This window comes from Tenrec ecaudatus, chromosome 1 (genome assembly GCF_050624435.1).
Source record: "Tenrec ecaudatus isolate mTenEca1 chromosome 1, mTenEca1.hap1, whole genome shotgun sequence".
Taxonomy (NCBI): domain Eukaryota; kingdom Metazoa; phylum Chordata; class Mammalia; order Afrosoricida; family Tenrecidae; genus Tenrec; species Tenrec ecaudatus.
In genome coordinates this window covers 167,933,451-167,950,727 of record NC_134530.1, presented here as the reverse complement: position 1 = coordinate 167,950,727, position 17,277 = coordinate 167,933,451, and positions in this window count along the sequence as shown.

Genomic DNA, 17,277 nt, shown 5'->3' with positions numbered 1-17,277 from the left:
AGCCTAGCACAACTATCTGCACCAGGCATCTGCTCTACCCACCGACACCTCTTCTTTATTTTCTCTCCTTTTAAATTAGCTTTTGAACATGGCTCCTTCACTGCCATCTCCGCCACCTTAATCACCTAAGGCTTTTGCCCGGTTTCCTGAAATAGCTCTTTCAAGACAGAGACCACAATCCCTGCAGGGCCTACAAGAGTTTCCACAGGCTGGCCCCAGGATATCTTCTACCACATCTCTCACTTGCTCTGTACCTTAGCCCAGCTGATGGGCTTTCGGGTTCCTCCTTTCCAGCACAGTGCTTGCTCCTGTTCCCCGTGCTTTGCACAACAGTTCTCTCCACTGAGAAAACTCTTTCCTTCCTCTGTCCCCTGCCCATTCCCAATTGATTCCAACTCAGTCTTTATCTCAAGGATTTCTTTTGGAAGTCTGCCCAGAATGCTCAGAGGACTCCATTTGAACAAAATATAAATCAGCTCCACCTCCGTCCGTTGTCTATTGACTGGTTTTGAGAGCCTCTTCTCCCAGCACATTATCAGAGTTTTCAGTTAGGAATTGGTTATGCCTCTCTCTGTGACCTCTCCTCAATCAGATGAAAAGATGCGAGGGTATCCTGGGAGTATGTCTCTTTCTACGGGTTCTTCCCTTTCTACCAACATTAACATTCCCTCTTCCAACCTCCGGTGTAGAATGAGAATAGATTGCTGCCCTTACTCTTGTCTGGAATCTTGGAGCTAGCCCTTATTCATCCTATCTTATTAAGCTTAATATTGGCCCACAACAGTTTAAGAAAAACATAGGAAGCTATTTTTTGTTTAAAATGAAAGATATTGGATAGGACAGAGGCTGTACACTGGTATATATGAGGGCTGGAGGCACAGGGAATCCAAGGTGGATGATACCTTCAGGACCAAGGGTGTGAGGGACGATGCTGGGAGAGTGGAGGGTGAGTGGGTTGGAAAGGGGGAACTGATTACAAGGATCCACATGTGACCTCTTCCCTGGGAGAGGGACAGCAGAGAAGGGGGGAAGGGAGACTCCGGATAGGGCAAGATATGACAAAATAACGATGTATAAATTACCAAGGGCACATGAGGGAGTAGGGAAAGGGGAGGGAGGGGGAAAAAAAGAGGACCTGATGCAAGGGGCTTAAGTGGAGAGCAAATGCCTTGAGAATGATTGGGGCAGGGAATGTATGGATGTGCTTTATACAATTGATGTATGTATATGTATGGATGGTGATAAGAGTTGTATGAGTCCCTAATAAAATGTAAAAAAAGAAAAGAGGAGAAAAAAATTATTAGGGCAAAGACTGTACAGATATGCTTTATACAATTGATGTATGTATATGTATGAACTGTGATAAGAATTGTATGAACCCCAATAAATTGTTTAAAAAAAGAATTGTAAGAGCGCCCAATAAAATGATTTATATATATATATAAATTTTTTTAAAAATAAGATTATTTAACCCAACCCAATGTCATTTTATTAATCTGGTAGGCATGCAGGCTCTACCTTAGTGAATGACTTTTATTGAATATTTTACCTTATCACCAACTCCCATTGTTTGGGTAAATACTGGTCAGTCACTTAAGATTTTAACCTTCACAAGTCAAGAATCCATGTATGACACTCTGATGTTGGCCTATACTTGAATAACTTTCTCAGCAATGTTTTTAATTCTATACCGTTGGCTAAATTAATGGCACGCTTTATTACCTTATGCTCCAGGGGGGGGGTGATTGATGTTCTCAATCATAAAATGATAATGCTGTCTCTAAAGCGAAGCAGTGATATATTTAAACTATAGCTATATGAATGGATTTTAGACTTGTACGTAGTTCTAACCTCAATATAAGTACAATTAGTTATTATGACGTGACCCTGCTCAATGCTCACCCTCATAAAGAGACCACTCAACATATGAGTTCTGGGGCAAAGTGTGGTGAATAAATTAGAGGGTGCCTGACTACCAGAAAGAACAGCACTTCTGGTCTTAAAACATTGTCTTCACGAAGCCTCCGTCTAAGAGGCATCAACTAAGTCCACTTAAGTTGAAGAAGCACACCAGCCTGCGTGAGCCAAGGATTGTAAATATAAGTGTATTAAAACATAGCTATATTGATGTAAAATATGTATATTTAGCATAAATATCATAAAATGTTATTCTAAAGGAGGGAGTGATACTAGATTTAAGTTGGGAACCCCCAGTTTTCAGAAGGCTGTGGATGACAGATATTGTTGTTGCTTGTGTTGTTAGCTGCCCAGTTGGTTCTGACCCATAGCCACCCAATGCACAACAGAATGAAACACAACCCTGCCCTTCACCATCCTGACAATTATTTCTAAGCCTGAACCCATGTTACAGTCACTCACTATGTCCACTCATCTTGCTGAGGGCCTTCTTCTCCTTCAGTGCCCCTCTCCTGTACCAAACATGATGTCCTTCTCCAGGAACTGATCTCTCATGACAACACATCCAAGTTATGTACGATTGTCTTTCCATCCTTGCCTGAAAGGAGCATTCTGGCTACACTTCTTCCAAGACAGGCCAGTTTGTCCTTTTAGCAGTCCACAGTACTTCCAACATTCGTCTCAAATGCATCGATTCTTCTCTGGTTGTCTTTATTCTATGTCCAACTTTCACATGCATATGAAGCCACTGAAAATACCATGGCTTGAGTCAAGTGCGCCTAGTCCTCAAAGTAACATTCTTGCTTTTGAATACTTTAATAAGGTCTTGTGCAGCAGATTTACCCAATGCAGCTTGTCTTTTGATTGCCTGATTGTTGTTTCCATGAGGCTTGATTGTGGAGCCCAGCAAGATGCAATCCTTGGCAACTTTAACCACTCTTTCCATTTATCATGTTACCTGTTGGTCCAGCTGTAGAATTTGTATCTTCTTGACATTGAGTTCTAATCCACACTGGAAGCTGCTATCCTTGATCTTCACCAGCAAGTGCTTCACTTCCGCCTCACTTCCAGCAAGCAAGGCTGTCTCATCTACACATCTCAGATTGCTAATAAGCCTTCCTCCGAACCTCATGCCACATCCTTCTTGATATAAGCCAGCTTCTGTGGTTATTTGCTCAGCATACAGATTGAATACAACCCTGATGCACACCTTTCCTGATTTTAACCCATGACGTATGCTCTTGATCGCGTCCTATAGCTGCCTCTTGATCCATGTACAAGTTCCACATGAGCACAAGCAACTGTTCTGGAATTCCCATTCTTCTCAAGGTTAATCATGCTTTTTCATGATTCGCACAGTCAAATGCCTTTGCGTAGTCAATGAAACACAAGTAAACATCTCTCTGATATTCTCTGCTTTGAGCCAAGATCCTCTGACATCAGCAGTGATGTTCCTTGTTCCACATCCTCGTCTCAATCTGGCCTGAACCTCTGGAAGCTCTTTGTCAATGTACTGCTGCAACAGTACGTTGTTATTGGATGATCATCAGCAAAATTTTCCTGGTATGTAATATCAGTGATAATGTTCTACAGTTGGAGCACTCAGTTGGGTCATCTTTCTTTGGCATTGTTGTTCATATGGATCTCTTCTGGTCAGTTGTCCAAGCAGCTGCCTTCCAAATTCCCTAGCAAAGATGAATGAGTGCTTTCAGTGTGTCATCAACTAGTTGAAACATTTTAATGGATATTCCATTAATTCTTAGAGGTTTGTTTTTTTTATAATGCACTCAGTTTCAACTTCTTCCTTCTGCCTGGCTCATATGCTACCTACTGAAATAATGGAATGTTGATTAGCAATCTTTGGTACAGTGACTCTGTTTCTTCTTTTGATCTTCTCTGGATGCTTCTTGCATCATTCAATATTTTGTCTGTAGAATCTTTCTATTGAATTTATTCTTGAGTTCTTTCAGCGTTTCAAATAGACTGTGTTCTTCCCTTTTGGTTTTCTAACTCTGGGTCTTTGCACATTTCATTATTGTATTTTATTGTCATCTCGAGCTACCATTTATTTTTTTTATTAAATCATTTTATTGGGGGCTCCTACACCTCGTATCACAATCCATACATCCATCCATTGTGTCTGTGAAATGTTCTATTCGGCACCTTGACATCATTTCTTCCATTTACTTTAGCTTCTCTAGAATTAAGATCAAGTTTCAAAGTCTCTTCTGACATCCACTTTAATCTTTTCTTTCTTTCCTGCCTTTTTAATGACCTTTTGCTTTCTGCATGTGTGACGGTCTTGGTGTCCTACCACAGCTCATGAGGTCTTCTGTCATTAGTGCTCATCAAATCTATTTTTGAGATGTTCTTGAAATTCTGACAGGATAAACTCAAGGCTGTATTTTAGCTTTCATGCATTTGTTCATTTTCTTCAGCTTTATGCTAAACTTACATATGAGCAGTTAATTATCTGTTCCATAGTCAGCCCCTGTTCTGGTTTTAACTGCTGTTATTGAGCTTCAACATGGTCTCTTCCCACATAAGTGGTCAATTTGATTTTTGCGTATCTGAAGAAGTCCATGTAGATAGTCACCTTTTGTGTTGTTAAAAATATGTATTTTGAATGAATGAGTCATTGGTTTGCATAATTCTATCCTATGATCTCCAGCTTCATTTCTATCACTAACGCCATATTTTCCAACTACTATGCCTAACTCTTTGTCTCCTTGTAAAGTCCAGTAGCCAATAATTATAAATGCATCCTGATGCATGTTTGCTCAATTTCTGTCTGAAGTCATTGTAGAATTCTTCAGTTTCTTCATAAATCACTTTTTTGTGGTTGATTCATAAATTTGAATAATAGCTGTATTGATGGAATCTCCTTAAAGGTGGATCAATATAGTTCGATCACAGACAGCACTGTACTTTATGATTGATTTTAAAATGCTCATTCTGACAACAAATGTCATGCCATTCCTCTTGATTGTGTTATTGCTGGAAGAGTAAATCTTATGATTTTCTGACACAATAGCTATTGACAGTCCATTTCATCTCCATAATGACTGAGATATAGATTTTTAATGTGTTCCATTTAATTTTGACCACTTCCAACATTCCTAGATTCATACTTCTCACATTCCAAGTTCTAATCACTAGCAGATTTTTGCAGCTGTTTGTCCTTACATTGAGTCATGGCCATCAGCAAATGAAGATCCAGAAGGCTCTATTTCTACAAGCTTTACTTGATTCACATCACCTTGATCAACTCCATTCTTAGATCAAATCCATTTTCAGAGTGTCCCCACATTGATTAAGCTTTCAATGAATCCCCACTGACCATAGTCCAAAAGCAAGACACTTATGATTATATCTATATCTGTGTAGATAGATGCATAGATACATAGATAGATATATTTATAAAGTAAGAAGGAATATAGCATCTAATTAGTCCACACAGCAGTACAGAGAGCTCAGTTCAACTCACTTTAGTAGAATAGTTAATATACTGAACGTCCTTCAACTCACAGACACTGCTGGTCCGAGGTCAAGGAAGCAGACAGTAGAGTCTGCCCTCAATCAAGACAAGCATGGTGGGGAAGCAACAGCTGGAAAATGAGAATATGATGTGTAGCAGAGGCCAGTAGATTCTCAAGAAGCATAGTGAAGCAGTTCTCCAGGGTCTAGCTCTAGCAATGCATGCATGGAAATCCATGGGTTGGCTTGGCCTACAGTAGCGCAGAACATAGTTGAGGCAAAGCAGAGAGCTGGCAGCAGAGCACTGGTTTGATTAGCAGGGAGAAAGAGGGAAGAGGGCTGGCTGGCCTTGGAAAACCATTTATCTCGTCACCCTCCAATCAAGCTGCAACCTGATTAAAGGCCGCACTCATGTTCCTATGGGAATCTGGTTGGCACAATAAAGCTAACAATCACATCCAGAAATGTGAATACCCTTGCTATCAGACATCACTGTAAAGTTGACTATGGCAGATGTAGTAAGGGTAAAATGGAATAAATACCTTATTGTTTGATCTCCCTTTTGACCCATTTTTAAGTTGTTTCAGTTTTTAATATTTTCTGCTTTTTGTTTGAAAATTTTCTGTTTTGCCTAGTCATTGTTTTGTTTGTTTGGTTCCAGTTTGTGTTTTGAATGATTTTCTATGTATGAAACCCAGGATGGGTAGATTTATGCAGACAGTAACTGGATTAAGAATTACTTAGAGGCCTGGGAAGGGAGGATGGGAGGAAATGGAGAGCTAACAATAATGAATACTAGAAGAAAATGTTCTGAAATTGATTGTGGTCATATTTGCATAAATCTTCTTAATATGATTGAACAATTAAATGGTATGATATGTGAAGTATATGTCATAAATAAATGGTATGATATGTGAAGTAAAAAAAAACATTTTCATCCAATTAATTCATCCAACTCATAGACAGAATAGAACTACTGAATAGGGTTTCTGAGACTGTGAATCTTTACAAAAACACACTGTCTCATCTTTTTCTCAGAGAACGACTAGTTGGTTTGCATCTGTGACCTTCTGATTTGCAACCAGCATTTAACCCACTGACCCAACAAGGTAAAATACAGCATTTCCCAAACAGTGAGTAGAGATAAAGATGAGAGGGAACTGTGAGAATGGAGCTAAAAAGAAAATGGTTACATGGATCGTGGTAGAATCTAACTCTGCATGCAAGCTTCAATTTCCATTATATAACTTGAATAGTTCTATGTAGAGTTTATCTTAAAATTTTCAGACTTAATGACCTTTGCAAACTTAAAGCTGTTTATATCAACAACCAAAAGCCAATAAAACATTCAAAAACCCAGTAAAACATTTAAAATCATATGTATGCACACATACACACACACACGATGGGGGTGCCCCCCCAAAAAATGGTGTTCATTAGTTGTTTTGATGTGAGGGGGAAAAGCACATTTAGAGTTTGTTCCATCATATCAGACTGTTAATCAAGCTTTCTATTTAGAGGTTCTGAATAGCATAACAGTGTGCACCCAAAATGGCCTGATTTGTGGCAGATGGGGGACTGGTTTTGCCACCATGACAATGCACCTGCTCTCACAGCCAGCTCAGTGCACCAGTTTTTGGCAAAAAACAGCACACCTCTCTTGCCCCATGGACCTTACTGGCCTGACCTCACTCCATGCAACTTCTTTTTGTTTCCTGGAATGCAGAGGGACACAAAAAGACAACGATTTGAGGCCAAAGAAGAGGTGAAGAAAAAAAATGAGGGAGGTACCGTCAGCCATCCAAACAGATGAGTTTGAAAAATGCTTCCAAGAATGGAATCTCACATTTGACAATTTTATTGAGTGTAATGGAGTGTACTTTGAAGGTGATAAGGTTGTTTTGTAAAGAAATTTTAAAACATAGGCTAAAAAAATATGGTTCTTTTTTTTTGGTACATGTATGTGTGTGTGATTTATATATATATATATTCCTCATAAGTCATTTGAGCCATTTTGTTGAGGCATGGAATGTGTTGCGATGTGTTACCCAGAAAGAACCGTTCAGAGCATAGCTAACATGAAAAAATAAAATTGTTGCCATAGAGTTGACAGCGACCCATAGAAGACCCTATGTGTTAGAGTAGATCTAGGCCCCATAGGATTTCCAAGACTAGGGCATTTCAGGTGCAAATTACCAGGCTTTTCTTTTAAGGCACCTCTGGGTGGGTAGGCAACCTTCTGATTAATAATCAAGTGCCTAACCACTTGCAAGACCCAAGTACTCCAGAGAAAAACTCACCCTTCCCTACTGAAGATCAGGGCACCAGGGCACTGAGAGGGATTTAATCAAGAGCTCCAGGTAAGGCTGTAGAAGGGTCAGGAAGTCAATCCATAGTACTGGGCGTTCTTGCCAGGGATTGGCTGTGGTCCGTGCCACTAGATTAATAGGGTCTTACACTCCGAGAGCTCTTTTGGTTTCACATATACCATTTTGTTAAATTAAGATACCCATGACGATCGTGAATAGTAGCAATTCTTTTTTTTAATCATTTTATTCTTGGGAGCTCTTACAGATACCATACATTCCATCCTTCAAACACACTAAGCAGTATTGTACAATTGCTACCACAATCAATTTCAAAACAGTTTCTTTCTTCTTGGACTCCTTGATATCTGCTCCCCTTTATCCACTCCCTCGCCCACCCTCCCCAACAGGAACCCTTATTTATCCATTTGTTATTGCCGTATCTTATGCCATCCACTGTATCTATTCACATACAATTCTGTTCTTCACTCCCTCGAGCGGGGTTATCCAGTCACGTATGGTGTCGCTCCCGCACCCCCCACTCTCTTCCCGCACCCTCAGAGCTCTACTTCTGATGTTTGGGGTGGGGGAGGGGATTCGAGGGCGGGCAGTTTGACCACCTTGCTGCCCCCCGCTGAGGATGTCCGTGGAAACTGACTGAGCTCAGTACCCACAGCCAAGAGAAGACATGAGCTCTGCTCCCGATCTCCAACCTGGCTCCGGCACTGTGGCCTGCCCTGGAAATCCTGCTAGCAGCCACTTTCCCTTGATTTTCTGATCTTTAGCTCTGCACTGCCTACCATCTTGCATCTGTCAGGGCAAGCGCACCGAACCTCGCCTCCACAGTTTCATATTCTGACCGAAAACTGACACGACTTGCTACAGAGCGCCAGGTGGAGCGATCACCCGGGCTGGGGAGGCACTGAGTGAAGGGGCATCGCAGATGGCTGCAGCAGCCAGCACCCACGCCACTGTGGCCCCAATTATTCTTCATTTATAAATGAGGAAATTGAATCAAAGAGAGAATACATGACTGAGACCACACAATAAATTGCTTAGTACTGGAATAAAACCTTTACGGTTCTGACTTCCTCTTCTCTTAGCTGCATCCTAAGGATGCACATACTGTTCTGGGCAGGGGGCTAAGTGAGATGACTTGTGTGGTTTCCTTTAACCTTGGACTCTCGTATTCTAGAGCATCACAGTTAAAGAGCGTAGGAATTTTGGGGATGAGAGTGATGTCTCTTTAGGCTTCCCTGAACTGCTGGGGTCCCACGTGTGGGGTTATAGAGAGGTGCTTAGAGATATCCTCCCTGAAGGCAGTCAGTTGCCAGACAACTGTCTGGTTCCACCACAGGTAGGCCTGCTCCCTGCTTTTAAGGACAGCGGGCTGCTTCTCCCTAAAGGCTTGCAATCAGGAGTCTGGTTCCTGTAGGTGGGGTTTACACCCTACTGATAATGGTTTCTATGGAGATCCAGACAGCAGTTCAAACTGGCTCAGTGACATCCACAGTTAGGCTGCCATCCTGAATCTAGGATCTGCCCTTCTTCATGTATATCCCCAATCCATCCTCTCTCTATTGCATGTATACCCCTAGATCACCCCCCTCCCATTACTGTATTACCTACGGCATAACCCCTTCCTGTCACGTATGTCTTTACCTGTAATTAGGGGGCTTGCATGTCCCCTCAAAGATATATAGCCCTGGGTTAGCAATAAAGAGCTCTCTCTGGCTCCACCCTTGGCCTCTCTATGGTTCCCCACTCCTCTCCCATCTTCACTCCCTTGTTCACTTTCCCCTTGTCCTTCTTCCCCTCCCCCTCTCTCCAGGTGGCCCACCAAGCAGGGCTGAGGTGTGCATGCTACTATGAAATGTTTCTGACTCCATTATTTCCATCTTTCTTCTCTCTCATGCTATGACTTTACTATAATCTTTACTTATTATCGCTGTACAATTGCACCTACCAGACCCGTGATGATGTGCTAGGGGCTGGCTTCCCCTGACACATGGCGCCCATCACATGTGGCCTCATAGGAAAAGAACTATTTTGAGTTATATCCCATGTAACAATTTTATGTCCTCATTGGACAGAGAGGGTGAGTCGGGAAACATTTTTTTAGTTTATTTTTTTAAGTGTGTTTTTAAGTCTAAGTGAGATATGGGTCAGGCAAAGGGCAAGGATACAGAGTACAATATCATGCTTTGCCACCTCTTGAAGAAACAAAATGTAGTGGTAACGAATAAGAGGATCAAAGAGTTTCTTCAAAGGGTAAAGAAATTTAATCCTTTTTTTCTGGAGTCAGGAACCTTCGATATGGAGATCTGGGGTAAGATAGCCATTAACTTAAGAAAAGCTCACAGGGAAGGACAGAGCATAACCATGGAGACCTGGGAGCTGTGGGTGCAGATTAAAACAATGTTGGAGCCGCTGCTGAGTGAGCGAGTGAAGGAACAAGTGCAGCAGAGCAGTGAGAAACCCTCTAAGCTACGCAGACTTAAATCAGGTGAGAAACAGGCAGAATGAGTGTCAGGCAGATGAGAAGATTTTAGGCAGAGCTGAGAGAAGGAAGTTTGAATCGGGAGATAGAGTAGAAGCATCTGCCCCGCCAGAGTATAGTTTTATAGGGAATCACAATACTATCAAGCAAGCCAGTGCTGAAGAAGAGATTCGATCCATAGAAATGCAAATGGAGAGATTTTACATAGAAGGTGAGGCTCCAGAAGTGGGAAGCAAAGAGGCAAGAAGTAGGAGAGCATCTTTGCTCTCACAGGGAGAGAAGAGCATAGCTCAGAAGCAGATTTAAAATTTAGAGTGGCTGATCCCATTAGTTATAGACAGGCAGCATTATAAGAAACACCCACAAGCAATCACAGTTTCCCTATGCAGAACAGAGCATGCTGTTAGATTATATCAGGATATACAGGGATGTAGGGTCAGCTGAGCACAGAGCCAACCTCATGGCTGCTGCTTTGGCAAGTTGCACCAGGCCTAAAGGGAGATGCTTTACATGTGGAGCAAAAGGACGTTATCAGAGAGACTACAAGCAGATATTGCAAAAGAGCAGGACAATTCACAGCAGAAAAGACCCAGGCAAAGAGTCCAAGGGAATGGGATTTTGCCCCTGCGGCGATAGAGGTAGTCAGTGGGCAGAGCACTGTCATTCAAAAGGGCATTTACCTGGGAGTAATGCCCAGCCAAAATATGCATAGTGGAGCGTGCTCGGAGCCCCTTTGAACAGAGCGCAGGTAATAGAGGAAGGAGCTTGATCCAAGCCCCGCCCAGCAGAGCTCAGAAGGCAAAGCCTCTGCCTAACCCAGCAAAAGGATCTTTGATTGGCAGCAATCACAGGTATCCCCCAGCTTCACAGCAGAAGAGCAGACCTGGCCAAACTTGCAAAAGCCCAGCCTCTGTCCTCGCTGCAATTAGCTTAATGAACCAAATAAAGGCGCAGAAACCCTCACAACAATCTGTTGATTTTAAAAAGCAAGAGCCTCTTATGGAAAGAGTAATACAGTTCCTATCAGGAAGTTTAACCAAAGTACTCAAGGAATTCAAATTGATACTGGAGTTGATCAGAGTTGTTAGGAAAAGCCAAAAGCAGTGATTAAATCAGAAATTATTAAGAGCAGTAATTGGGATCCACTACCTAAAAGAACTATAGGATGTTTACAAGAAAAGTCTAATCTAAATTCTCAAGGTGTTCAAATTGTTGCTGGAATTATCGATCCGGATTATGAAGAAGTTCAGGCCGTGATAAAATCTGATACGCTGCGGTTCATAAAGAAGGAAGATCACAGAAGTCAATATTTGTTTCCTTGCATGTCTAACGTTAACATTTATACCTATCAGGAAAGAGTGCTTCAGAAGTCTGACCACCCTATCTATCAAGGGGTCTTTTGGAATGCTACTGTGGGGAAACAACAGTGCCCCACATGGTCCGGATCCAGTCTGTGTGGGAAACAAAGATTTCTCCCAAGCTGTCTCCCCCAAACATATGCCAAACTTAGCTGCTTGCTGCACTTGGCGAATGACTATACACTTGGAGGCCAACAGAAGTAGGTCAGGGGTTATTCTCCCTAAGGGTTATCGGCCATCCAGAGCAAGCAGTCACCACTGTTTATCCCACAACAAGTAGGGCCCACTCCCTTCTGATAAGGATAGTAGTCAATTGTTTCCCTGAAGAAGAACCCAGGGAGGTCAAGCCCACTCAAGGGTGACCAAGGTTAGGGTGCCATCATGAATCTAGGGTCCGCCCATCTTGTCACATGTACACCCCAAGTCCCTCCCATACCTATCACATGTACACCCATAGCTTATCCCCTCCCTGTCACGCTTATGCCTATCATACATCCCCTTCCTATGATGTGTATGCCTGTTGTACTGCCCCTTCCTGTGGTGTGTGGTTGCCTGTAATCACACCCCCCAGTATAACCCTTGGTGAGCAATAAAGTTGGGGCTCTCCTGGTCTCGCTCCCAGGCTCTCCCCATGAGCCCGTCAAGCAGAACTGAGGTGAGCATGCTACTATGAATTGTGTCTGACTCCATTACTACAATCTCTCTTCTCTCATGCTCTCTGTGACTTCACTGTAATCTTTACTTATTATCGCCGTATAATTGCACCTACCAGACCGGGGATGATTTGTTGGGGGCCCTATCTCTGTAAATATCAGGATTTAATACAACTCTCACTCTCCCACCCTCACCGGTTTTGTGAATTGGCTTCCTTGAGGGAGACAGCCCCAATCAATCTCATGGCGTGAACAGGAGGGAGGTGGGACTAGACGCAAAGACTCGCAGATGATTTACTAAAAATAGCCACAAATACAACTGGTTATGGGGTTGTTCACTACTGTGTCTCCAGTGCCTAGAATAATCTCTGGGACACTATAGTGTGGGACACTTTACTCAGTAAATATTTTTCAAAAGAATGAAAGTAGGTTATTGTGTTAGTCTGCATTCTCTAGAGAAGCAAAATCACAGAAGCTTATGCATATATATATAGAGAGAGAAGGGAATTTACATCAATAAAATGGCAAGCACAATTATAGAAGCAGACAATCCAAGTCTAGGCAGTGTCCAAGTCTGTGGGTCAGATGCTTGGCTGAAAGCAGAGAATACCAGAAAGACATTTGCTTTTCTTTTACTGACTCTGGGCATTCAATTGTGTGGGTCATAACAAACTATGGATAGCCTTGAGAAGAATGGAATTCCAGAACACTTCACTGTACTCGTGCTGATGGATCAAGATGTGGGTGTGCAAAGAAAACAAGAGAAAACTGCATGGTTTATAATCAGGAAAAGTGTGTGTGTCGAGGATGTATCTTCTCATCCTGCTTATTTAATCTGTATGCTGAGCCGATAATCAGAGAAACTGGATTATAAGAAAAATGCAGTATCAGGAGTAAAGGATGGTGTGGCAGTTACATAATCTGGTGTCAATTTGAGAGGATTACTAGAGAAGGGGTAGAGTCTGGCCTGTCAATCAAGATATAACCAATGAGGCCTCTATGTGGGCATGGATTTCTCCTGAGAATTCTGACAACTCCTGTATTTTCTTCTTTGGAGGCTGGAAACCCTTTCTCTCTCTTGGCTCACTCCCTGAGAGATGATCTACTGACAAGACACATGGCATTACACTGATAGACCCAATGCACTGAGACTGGAGGAGCCACGTGGCGACCCATGGCAGCACTGAGATGCTTCTACCACCACTGGATCCACAAGACTTTGCACCCACTGGTATGTGATCTTCCTGCATTTGGCATCATTGCATGTGTTTTGTGAGTCTGAAGAAGACTTTATAGATTGGTATCAGATATATGGGCTAATATAGGACATATGGGCTAATATCGGACTTATGGACTTGATCTGGACTGGGCTTGGGTGTTTTCTCAATATTCAACTGCTCTTGTATATAAACCTCTTTTTCTTTTTTCTATTTTAATCCATTTATTAGGGGCTCATGCAACTCTTATCACAATCCATACATACATCAGTTGTGTAAAGGACATTTGTACATTCATAACCCTCATCATTCTCAAAACATTTGCTCTCCACTTAAGCCCCTGGCATCAGTTCCTCATTTTCCCCTCCCCGCTCCCCGTCCCTCATAAACCCTTGGTAATTTATAAATTATTATTTTGTCATATCTTGCCCTGTCCAACATCTCCCTTCACCCACTCTTCTGTTGTCCATCCCCCTGGGAGGAGGTCACATGTAGATCCTTGTAATTGGTTCCCCCTTTCCAACCCACCCTCCCTCTACCCTCCAAGTATCGCCACTCACACCACTGGCCCTGAAGGGATCATCCATCCTGGATTCCCTGTGTTTCCAGTTCCTACCTGTACCAGTGTACATCTGATCTAGCCAGATTTGTGAGGTAGAATTGGGATCATGATAGTGGGGGAGGAGGAAGCATTTAGGAACTAGAGGAAAGTTGTATGTTTCATTGTTGCTACATCGCACCCTGACTGGCTTGTCTCCTCCCTGTGACCCTTCTGTAAGGGGATGTCCAGTGGCCGACAAATGGGCTTTGGATCTCCACTCTGCACTCCCCACCTCATTCACTATGATATGATTTTTTGTTCTGATGAAGCTTGATACCTGATCCCTTCGACACCTCATGATCACACAGGCTAGTGTGCTTCTTCCATGTGAGCTTTGTTGCTTCTGAGCTAGATGGCCATTTGTTTACCCTCAGGCCTTAAGACCCCAGATGCTATATCTTTTGATAGCCAGGCACCATCAGTTTTCTTCACTATATTTGCTTATGTACCCATTTGTCTTCAGCGATCGTATCGAGGAGGTGAACACACAATGATACGATTTTTTTTTCTTTGATTCCTGATAACTGATCCTTTACGTACCTTGAGATCACACAGGCTGGAGTGATTCTTCCATGTGAGCTTTGTTGCTTTTGAGCTAGATGGCTGCTTGTTTACCTTTAAGCCTTTAAGACCCCAGATGCTATATCTTTTGATAGCCGGGCACCATCAGCTTTCTTCACCACATTTGCTTATGCACCCATTTGTCTTCAGCTGTTGTGTCGGAAAGGTGAGGATCATAGCATGTCAATTTAATAGAAGAAAGTATTCTTGCATTGAGGGAGTACTTCAGTGGAGGCTCAATGTCCTTCTGCTACCTTAATACTAAACCTATAAATATATGCACATAGATCTATTTCCCCATCCTCATATATAAATATATTTGCATATGTGCATGCCTTTATTTAGACCTCTATAAATGCCCTCTGCCTCCTAGCTCTTTCCTCTATTTCCTTTGACTTTCCTCTTGTCTCACTATCATGCTCAGTCTTCATTTGGGTTTCGGTAATTCCTCTTGGTTACCTTACCTTTGATCACGCCCTAACAGGCCTCCTATACTCTCCTCACCACTGGTTTGGATCACTTGTTGTTCCCTTGTGCCTGAGTTTGTAACACCACTACCTTTCTCGCCACCTCCTCCCTCCCATGTCCCACTGGAACTGTCAGTCCCATTGTTTACTCCTCCAGATTGTTCATCCATCCGATCTTATTTAGACAGACCTTCAGTGACACTAACATGCACCAAAACAAGACAGAGCAAAACCAAGCAACAATATACAACAAAGCAACAACAAACCAATGGCAAAAAACCACAAAACACAACAAGGAAGAAAAGCTTGTAGTTAGTTCAAGGTGTATTTGTTGGCCTTTAGGAGTGTTTTCCAGTCCAGTCTGTTGGAGCACCATGCCCTGACCCCAAAGTCTACCTTCAGCATTCCCTAGGGACCTCGCCGCTCCCTTCCCTTGCTGTTCTGTTGCACCCCCTTAGTGTTTTGCCTCAATGTGGTGGGATCAAATCGGGCGCAATTCCTACACTGTGTCTCCGGTGTTCTCCCCTGTAGGGCTATGGGTCAGTGAGGGACAGTCGTGTCTCATAATGGGGCTGGACATGTGGTCCTCTCTGTGGATTGGCTGCTCTAATCAGGAACATCGTCCTCAAGGCCTGGTGGGTCAGGATGTGCTCCACCCTCTCCTCCTCCTCTTTCCTCTGCTCCCGTGCGCTCCGATCAGATATGTCCCTCTCCCGGAACTGCATATTCAGTGCCATCCTTTGAAATAAATTCTTCTGGGGGGATGGGCAGGTACCCATGTAGTAGTTGGGTACACCTATTTCTTATACAAATATGTATGTCTATGAATTTGTTTCTCTAGTCTACCCAGACTAACACAGATGGCTTACTAACAATCTGCAATACACAGATGACACATCTTGCTTGCTGTAAAAGCACTTGCTGAGATTACAGCTGAATGTGGAAAAATATATATCCTCACAACTGGTCCAATAGGTAACATCATGATAAACAGAAAAAGATTGAAATTGTCAATAATTTCATCGTGCTTGGTTTTGCAATCAATGCTCAGGGAAGCAACAGCCAAGAGATAAAAACCACACGTTGCACTGGGTGAATCTGTTGCATAAGATCTTTTTTAAGTGTTGAAAAGAAAGCGGGTTACTGTGAGGACTAAGGTGCACCTACCCAAGCCATGGTACCTAACACAGCAACTGCCAAATCACTGTGGATTCCTGCCCCGCCAAGGTGACACAACACTTAATTTTCACAGTTGTTATGAAGTATCCACCATATGTGTTCTAAATCCTAAACGCTAGGCTTGTGGTAATATCATGGTAGATGGATAAGAGATGTAAGTTGTCAAGGCTTTCATTTGCTTGTATCTGCAATCATTGCTCAAGAAATCAAGTCAAGAAATCAAACGATGTGCTACACTGTGTACAGCTGCTGCACACATCCTCCTTCAAGTGTTGGAAACCAAGGATGTCACTTTGAGGACAAAGGCGCACCTGACCAAAGTCACTAAGTATTTTCAATCACCTCATATACATGTGAAAGGCAGACGTTGAATAAAGGAAGACCGAATCTTTCTTGGAAGAAGTACAGCCAGAAGTCTCTTTGGAAGCAAGGATGATGAGACTTTGTCTCACGTACTTTGGACATGCTTTGAGGACAGACCAGTCCCTGGAGAAGGACATCATGCTTGACAACGTGGAAAAGCATCAAAAAAGACAAAGATTCTTGACCACATGGACTGATACAGTGGTCGCCACGATGGGCACACACATAACAAGTGTGAGGAGGGCCTTGACCAGGCAGAGTTTGGTTCTGTTTACTTAAGGTCACAATGAATGAGAACTGAACTGATAGCACCTAGGGACAGCAATAGCATGCCTGTGGTTATTAATCCCATTTGAAGATGGACTGCTTTGTTATGTTGATAAAACAGTATTAGTGTTGGTTGTGTTTTAAAGCAACCTCTTCTGAGATGTGAAAGAGATTAAACACGCAAGTGAAAGAAGCTGAGACGCGAAGTCACAAGATAGCCCAGAAGCAGAAGCTCAGAAAGGCCGATGACTCTCCTTTAAAACTGAGAAAGAAAGTCGAGTGAGAGAGACTTCTGGAGCCAGTACCCCACATTCAGACTTCTAGGCTTCTAAAGTGTCAGGAGATTAATTTGATTTTTAAAACCATCCCCATGTAGTGCTTCTGTTATAGCCACATTAGATAACTAAGACA